Genomic DNA, 8,727 nt, shown 5'->3' with positions numbered 1-8,727 from the left:
GAGATTTTCCATGTTTGAGGTGACCAAATACTTATTTTCCACCCTAATTTACGAATAAATTCTTTACAAATCCTACCATGTGGATTCATGGATTTTTTTTTTCACATTCTGTCTCTCACAGTTGAAGTGTACCTCTGGTGCAAATTACTGACCTCTGTCATCATTTTAAGTGGGGGAACTTGCACAATCGGTGGCTGACTAAATACTTTTTTGCCCCACTGTATTTACTGCTGCACAAAGCCAGGTAGTGTCAGATTTACTGATTTTTCTCTTCACAGATATATAATGGTGAATTATTTTGAAGTTTATTTTCTAAGAATTAATCATAAGCTTTGATATGAGAAGGCAGAACAGTGACTGCTGGGTACAGGAGGTGATGACTGTCTGAGATTACGGTCAAACAGAAGTCAGGCTGGCTTAATTTGATGTTTGGCATACTCTCATGTGTTATAGGAGAGCTTGTGAAAAGAAATACATTACCAGTTACACAGAAAACTGCACCTTGAACTTTGTTGGTGGATAAATTTCCCAGTTCTTGTAAAAGCTGACCTCACAGGAGGTCAGCTTTGAGGGGTGGCTGTAATTTAGCGGGCAGAGCAGGTCATCTACTAAATCAGAGGTTTGGCGGTTTGATCCTTGGCTGCTCCAGTTTGCATGTCGAAGTATCCTTGGGGCAAGATACTGAATCCCTGGCTGCTCCCGGTGCATTCATGGGAGTGTGATGTACCACAGGAGATAAGATGTACCACAACGTAAGGAGTGCTCTACATGTTGATAAATATGTTTTTTTCCTTTCGATTAGATGATGGGTGAATGAGACATGTTGTATAAACTGCTTTAAGTGCTCAAGCTGAGCAGAAAAGTGCTTCATAAGAACCAGTCCATTTACTCTATGTTACCATCTTTTGGACAATTTTGAGAGTGCATTTATATGCAGGAGGGACAGTTCTTATGAAACTGAATAATGCAGCCTAAGCAAGTTTTCTAGTTACTCAACACAATTAGAATTTTCCATACAATGACATGAACTGTTTATGCTTGTAATTGTAGTTACACTGAACTGAGGCTGCAGTCGGTTTTTGCCCCTGAAAAGCTGAGGACTGTTTGTCACCGGAAATTCATTTTGCACAGCAAGGATAGGTTGTAGGTGTTTAGTACAGATGAGTCATAATGGAGTCCCATTGATGAAGCTCACCACCTCACCCCACCCGACAATGCTCATCGCAGCACTGAGTAGTGTAAGCTCAGCATCCCTGACACTTTCATCATCTGAATCCAGCAGAGTTGAGGGTCAATGAGCAAGTGTTGGCGTGGTGCTTTTGCAATGACGTGTTGCTTCCTGTGAAACCGTTAAGTTCAGTGATGACCATGAGGATGTGGAAGTGCTTGAGAAAAGAGAAAAACGTGCAGACCTGTTGAGACACTTTATTCTGTGAAACAGCCTTGGTCTGCAACTATGGAGGACGGGGCAAAGGGGACCATTTTGCTTTACCAGGTTAGATCCGACAATTAAGTGACATGCTTTTCAATATTAATACGCTTCAGAATTAGTAACAGGATGTGCACGGCTGAGGTAGTAATGCCCTTCCAACGAATGGTGGCAGTATGCACTCATATAAACGGAGAGGATCTGCTGTCTGTTGCAATGAATATACAATAAGCTGCTGTTCATATATCTAGTTAGTTAATTAAATAGTTATTGATGCTTTACATTTTAGGGCACAACACCACAATGACATTTATTTACTCAAACAACAATGCGCACACACACACACACACACACACACACACACACACACACACACACACACACACACACACACACACACACACACACTACCAACTAATTAAAACATGACTATATAAATATGGCAATGCTTTAAAGTCTCTCAGGGGAATGAGTTTCTCAAACTTTAAGCTGTGCTGCAGCTCCTCCCATTATTAAGGCTCATATATATACTGAACACACGACAGTCACGCAAACAATCTCATCTATTCTTGCAGTCCACCATGATAAGTGTTACTTTCATTTTATTGAAGTGAGGATAGAAACTGAGTGAATATTTCTGTGCAGCAGTGATCATTATTGCACACAAGACACAAAGAAGTGACTAATTCTGTTAGACATAACATGTAGCACATCCATGACCACATAATTTTCAGTATATTAGACATAAATAACTTTAATATGCATAACAGATTAACGTAAAATTGCCCAAATTGTGTCTGATTTCATTTTATGTGCAAGAGAAAAATGTCAGCCGCTGTGCTGAATCAAATTGAACTTTGAGGGCTGCTTATGTGTGCGGATGTGCACATATGTCTATGTATGGGCTTCCGGTCCACAGGATGCAAAGCAGCCGGTTACCTGAATCCTTTCACTGCTGTTCACCTCCTCGGCTCAAGTGTTGCCATAGGAAATTGTATCCTGGCAACAGCACTAACCTGAGCAAAGACAAAGTAAGGTCATGCAGAAGACAAGATGTGGCACAATGTTCCTGCATGATCAGTCTCTTTTCATACCCTCTGCATCGATGGACATTTATTTCAATTTTGCCACGATATCCGTTTAGCATGTTTGCAGTTTTTTTAATTTTGCATAACATTTCATGAGAATTCACATCACCTTTGCATTTAACAGCCTTTCTGGTGCAGGGCTTATTACAAAATCTCATGTTTGGATATCATATATGTCCTGTTTAGCAGTGCATCAATAATTTCACCAAACAGCACTTCAATTAGAAATTCATTCACACCTCTGGGGAAAAGTTTTGTTGAGATAATAGGGCTTCTTTGGCATGCTTCTGAACTACAAGACCCACGAGTACCCTACATTTCCCTTAAATGCCCACTGACCTTCGCAGATTTAATTAAAAAAAAAAACCCTTTAAAATGTAGATTCATTATCTGACATCATGTGAAACTTTGATTTTGTTAAAGTATTCTTGAGGTTATCTGAATTACCTGTAGTGTGCCTGTATCGATATTAGTGTATGCAGTTAGGCTTTGCTAAATGACTATTATATTGCTGCATAATCATAACTCTATTCCGAGGAACTGTAAGCTTTGATATTCTGTAAAAATAATCCCAGATAAATTCTGCACAAGAACTCAGACTTATTAGTTTCCTTCGAGTGCATTGAGCTTAGCTATTGCACAGGGGCTACTGATGCAGAAACCCCTTGTTTCTAATAGCCTTCATGAACTGCCTGGATGCAGACACTGTTGCCATGGTGACCACCAGGACTGATAAAGGGGTCGAGGTTCTTTGTGTGATGTACATTCAAGGTCTTTTGGCAAAGCAGAGTTGCAGACACTAACTACCAGAATTAGCATTGAATTAGCAGCACAAACTCTTTCTAACCGCTGTCGCACCATTAACAAACAATTGAGAGGTTTGTAGTCTCTATTTACACATTCAGTCTTGAATAAAAGGCAGAAACAGCATTAGATCTCTCTAAAACATACAACACTGCAACATTAAAAAGCTCTTCAAGGCATTACTTAGGGGTTGAAAAACTTGTTGAAGCATTCATTATTTCTAGGCTGGACTACTGTAATTTATTTGATCCAGAATGCAGTGAGAGTGCTGATAGGGACTAGAAAGGCATCCCATACTTCTCCAATATTAGCTTTTCCTCATTGACCCCTTTTAACTTCAGTGTTGAATTTAAACATTTTTCTTAAATGATCAAACTCCATCTTATCTTAAAGACCATATCGCCCCAATAGAGCACTTCATCTAGGACTGCTGGCTTACTTGTGGTTCTTAAAAGGAAAAAAAACAAGCAGAGCCTTCAGCTTTCATCCCTTAGACCAGCTTTAAATGTTTCCTTTGTAATTAAGCGCATATTTAGAGCTTAATCAGGTGACCCAAAATCCTCCTGTAGTTCACCTGCTGCTCAGACTACTGCAGGACGTCAATTCGTACAGTACTGAACACAGTAATGTACAATTAAAATTATTCTTTTGATAACAGCCTTGATCAAAACTAGTTACTTATGGCAATCCATTCAATAGTCACATCATAATCTTCCTTAAATTTAAATATTCCTTGTATATATATATTTGTAAACATTTTCACAAGAAAAGAAATGGGGATATCCTGTTGTGACACACCAACATCACCAAGATTCCTTTTAATATCAGTCAGTACCTGTAGGTGCAATTAGCATGACTAAAATATATATCTTCTCTTCACAAAGGAGTACCAGTGCCTTTCCACAGTCTAGCTGAGTAGCCTGGTCAATATTCACTGTAATATTTAAGCTCTCTTTCCACCAGTCCCAAAGACATTCATTAGCCTCATTAGTTGGCCCTGGGGTTGGCGCACCATCTGAAAGTAGCCCACCATGAAGCCACTCTCAAGAGAATGGTGGCCTTTAGCTATGACGCATGAGCCAGCTGTAATCCACCACACCTGGACTTTTGCCATTAAGCAGTAAAGGAACCACATGGGAGGTAGGCATATTTTAATGCACAGTGATCCTTTATCAACCCTAATCAGAGTGGAAAGTGCAAGAAAGAGAGAAAGTATGTGTGTGTGAGAGAGAGATGCAGATGTGTGCATGTGTTTGTATGGGCAGGTTGAAGTGCTTATTTGAGGTCAGTGGGAGACCATAATAATATCAACCTCTACAGCACTTCTCCTCATGCTGGCTCTCTTTGCTGATTTCCTGAGTGGTATGGAATTGCTTCAAATATACATTCATATTCAAGAGAAATTCTGCTATCAGAAGCAGAAAAACCCAACAGTTTAAGCGTCTCACAGTCAAGCTTTTGGATCAGTTACGCTCTGGATAACACGAGTGTCATTTGAGCTGAAGGACATGCTGTGCCACAGCTGAAAACAATGGATGTAGCTAATCTTCTGAGCAGAGTTTTTGTTCCCCACTAATGACTTAAAGCTGGCACAGATTTTGTAACAAACAGCATGACACAGTGCGTTTAAACTAACAGAATCATTGCTGAAATCTGATTTCTTCTATCTATCAGTTTATATTGTAAATACTGAGATACATAATACATATTTAGACAATGAATTATGGAAATATAAAGCCCATATTCTAAATTAAAGATACAGATTAACAAAGGAACTGAATATACAAACGTCCAACAAAACTGAACATTCAGTATTTTCTGCAGAAATGTAGAAAACAGATCCAACACGGTGTCTATTATAATAACAGTTTCTGCTCATATGACATGATTTTATTACTAGGCAGAGTTTGCTTAATTTTACTTTTTTTTTGTCTTTTTTTAAAACTAACTTTATTTAAAGTAAACAAGTTTACATATAAAATGCACATACACATACAATTACATATACAAAACCATGAGCACATACAAAAGGGAGAAACAAGGAGGAAAATCTAGCATCTGAGTCCACACAACGTTCACAAGACTTACAGTTTTAATTCGTTCCAGGGGAAAACTTTCCCAAGTTTCAGGTCCATTGTTCGTCTTCTCCGCAGGTCTGTAATGATATGTTTACTCACCACATCACTACTTATCATCTTTTGTTCAAGTACTCCTTTGGCACTTGCTTAATTTTACCAGATCTCAAATTATAATTTGGAATACCACAATACATCTAACAATTTACTGTGGAGGATGCAGGTGTTTCCACACCTGCAGAAATTACATTACATTACATAACGTTACACAGACGTGAAGCTAATGTTCTTCTCAGGGTGAATGAGCAGGTGCAATTTGACTGTCTTGCTCTACAATATGTTGACAGGTTGAGGAAGCACTAATTGAAAGACACTGACTGGCTCCAGGGATTTAATCCAACTGTTCAATGAGTCCAACTGTGAAGTGGTTTATGTAATTACTGTTTTATCTCAGATAAAATGTCACCTTTTAAGGTCATGCAAATGACAGTTATGCCAATAGTGGCATCAATAATAGGCGCAGGTATTAAAGCCTTTCTTTAGTTTTGGTGTTGCCATCGGTGTTTGTTATGCAGGGTATTGATTATCCACTTGTTATTGGTGTAATCTTACCCTGCCCAGAGTGTGCAAAACTATTTATTTAGAATTTTCTAATGGAATTAAAAACCAACATCATTCTGGAAAGGATATTACCACGGCGGCTCAGGAATTCTTCGAAAAACCATTTTCAGTTAACATAGTTTGGCTCTACATCTATAGTGCAAGTTAAAACTCTACCAAACAAAGCAAAAGCCATATATCAGCAATACCCAGAAACGCCACCAGCTTCTCTGGGCCCAAGCTCATGTGAGATGGACTGATGTAAAGTGGAAAAGTGTGCTGTGGTCTGAAAAGTCCACATTTCAAATTGTTTTTGGAAATCATGGATGTCGTGTCCTGTGGGCCAAAAAGGAAAAGGACCATCCAGATTGTTATCAGCGCAAGTTCAAAAGGCAGCATCTGTGATGGTACGGGGTGTGTTAGTGCCCATGGCATGGGTAGCTTGCACATCTGTGAAGGCACCATTAATGCTGAAAGGTACGTACAGCGATGTCTTTTTTAGGGACGTCCCTGTTTATGTCAGCAGGACAATGCAAAACCACATTCTGCATGTGCTACAACAGCCTGGCTTCGTAGTAAAAGAGTGCGGGTACTAGAGTAGCCTGCCTCCAGTCCAGACCTGTCTCACATTGAAAATATGTGTCGCATTATGAAGTGCCAAATACGACAATGGAGACTCCGGACTGTTGAGCAACTGCAGTTGTACATCAAGCAGGAATGGGAAAGAATTCCACCTCCACAGCTTCAACAATTAGTGTCATCAGTTCTCAAACACTTATTGAGTGTTGTTAAAAGTTATAACACAGTTGTAAACATGCCCCTGTCCCAGCTTTTTTGGAATGTGTTACAGGCATCAAATTCAAAATGAGTGAAGATTTACAAAACAACAAAGTTTATCAGTTTGAACAGTAGATATCTTGTCTTTGTAGTGTCTTCACTTGAATATAGGTTGAAAAGGATTTGCAAATCATTGTATTCTGTTTTGATTTACGTTTTACACAACGTCCCAACGTCACTGGAATTGGGGTTGTATAATATTGCCTATAAAGGCAACAACAGAATTTGTACTATTCTAACAAGCTTGAAATAGCTGCTAATAGTTGGTGTAGCCAATTTTATTCTTCAATGCAGACTGAACTCTCTTAAGCAAGCTCTATTATAATTTATTTAAGTAATCTTCACGATTGTTCTCCAGGCTTCTTGAAGGATATTCAAAGCTCTTTTTTGGATATTGGCTGCCTTTTATTTTGTTCTCTGTCAAAATGATGCCTCACTGAGATTTGGGCTCTGGCGAGGCAAATCTTTCAGTGATAGTTTTACATTGTGTGCTTTTCTATCCATGCATGCTTTTACTGCACTGGCGGTGTTGGAATCATTGTTATACTGAAAAATGAAGAATGAAGTGAATTAGACACTTTACAGGTGGCATTGCAGGGTTATCATGATGGTAATTTTGTAAAGATGTTCAACTGTGTTTTGGCTTGAACCAAAGAAGATCCCTGCCCCCACTCCCCCAGATATGCTGAGTCTTCAGCTAATAGCTCTTTGGGTATCACCTTGTTGATGCCAAAATGTTATACCTGTGTTATCTTTTTTTGCAGATTTAACTAAAAACATATAATTGTGGTGCGGCTCATTGCATGAGGATGCTTGCTAGTATAGCTGTCTATTAAGTCTATGTAAACAGACCTATTTTATGGCAGTAGAAAAAGAACAAAAACAAACATAAGCATAATAATAATAATGGCTGAGCTCCATTAAGTAGCACAGTAAACGTTCACAGAGAACCAGCACACATAAAAGGAGCGGAGTGCAGCAATTGTTAATATACCTGCTGTAACTGGTGATGAGTCAAAATATCTGTTTGTGACTAACATATGTGCACGGATAATAATTTGAAACATTTTAAATTAACTTTCAAACTGAATTACAGGGAAAAGACAAGAAAAAGATAATCAAGCTCATAGACCTTTTACTTCCTCAAGCTTAATAAAGATATTAACTGGAAAAGACTGAAGGGTTTTAGTGTTAACTTTTCTGCTGCTTCACACTTTCTAATTATAATAATTTAATGTACTGCTGTCAGCTAATAAGAAGATGTTACTGACTGTTGAAAAGATGTTTACTTCTCTTGGGAGGCCTAAAGACCCTCTCTTCTTTCTCCATCTTGAGGATTAGCATCCTCTGTTTCTATAGTAACCTCTTCAATTAAGAGACAGCCAGGATCTCGCTGTTAGCCAGCAAGGTGCTAATTGATACTGGATTTCATGTCATTTGGGGGTTGAAATGAGAATTAGGGAAAGAATTAGTGTGTGTATGAGAAACCACTGACAGCTTTTGGATGTTATTAGCATTGGGAGAGACATTGCATCTGCATATAATTATTGTGACTTTGATTGGATTGGCTTCTTTTTTAAATGGCTGATTAGGAGAAACAGGCTGTGTCCTATACAGAGGGTATTAGGAAATGTGCAATCATCTAATCTTTATAGCTGCATTAAAATTGCTTGTGTGAGTGTATAACTTGTGTCCCTGGCAAGCCCTAACTCAGACAGCGACCGATTGAAATGGAGCAGCAGACCCTTTCCCCCCTTTGTTCTCCTTGTTTTCCCAATCCATCGCTTTTCTTTCTATAGCTTTCTATAGATCTTTTCTGTCTGTTTTCTTCTGCAACCTCCTAACACCCATGAATATTTATATGTGTGTATATATATATATATATATATATATA

The sequence above is a fragment of the Copadichromis virginalis genome, linkage group LG22 (assembly GCF_057382275.1).
Source record: "Copadichromis virginalis isolate Kocher_CV1m ecotype Utaka linkage group LG22, C_Virginalis_male_GT1.1, whole genome shotgun sequence".
Taxonomy (NCBI): domain Eukaryota; kingdom Metazoa; phylum Chordata; class Actinopteri; order Cichliformes; family Cichlidae; genus Copadichromis; species Copadichromis virginalis.
The sequence above is the reverse complement of the archived record's forward strand: the minus strand, read 5'-3'. Positions refer to the sequence as shown.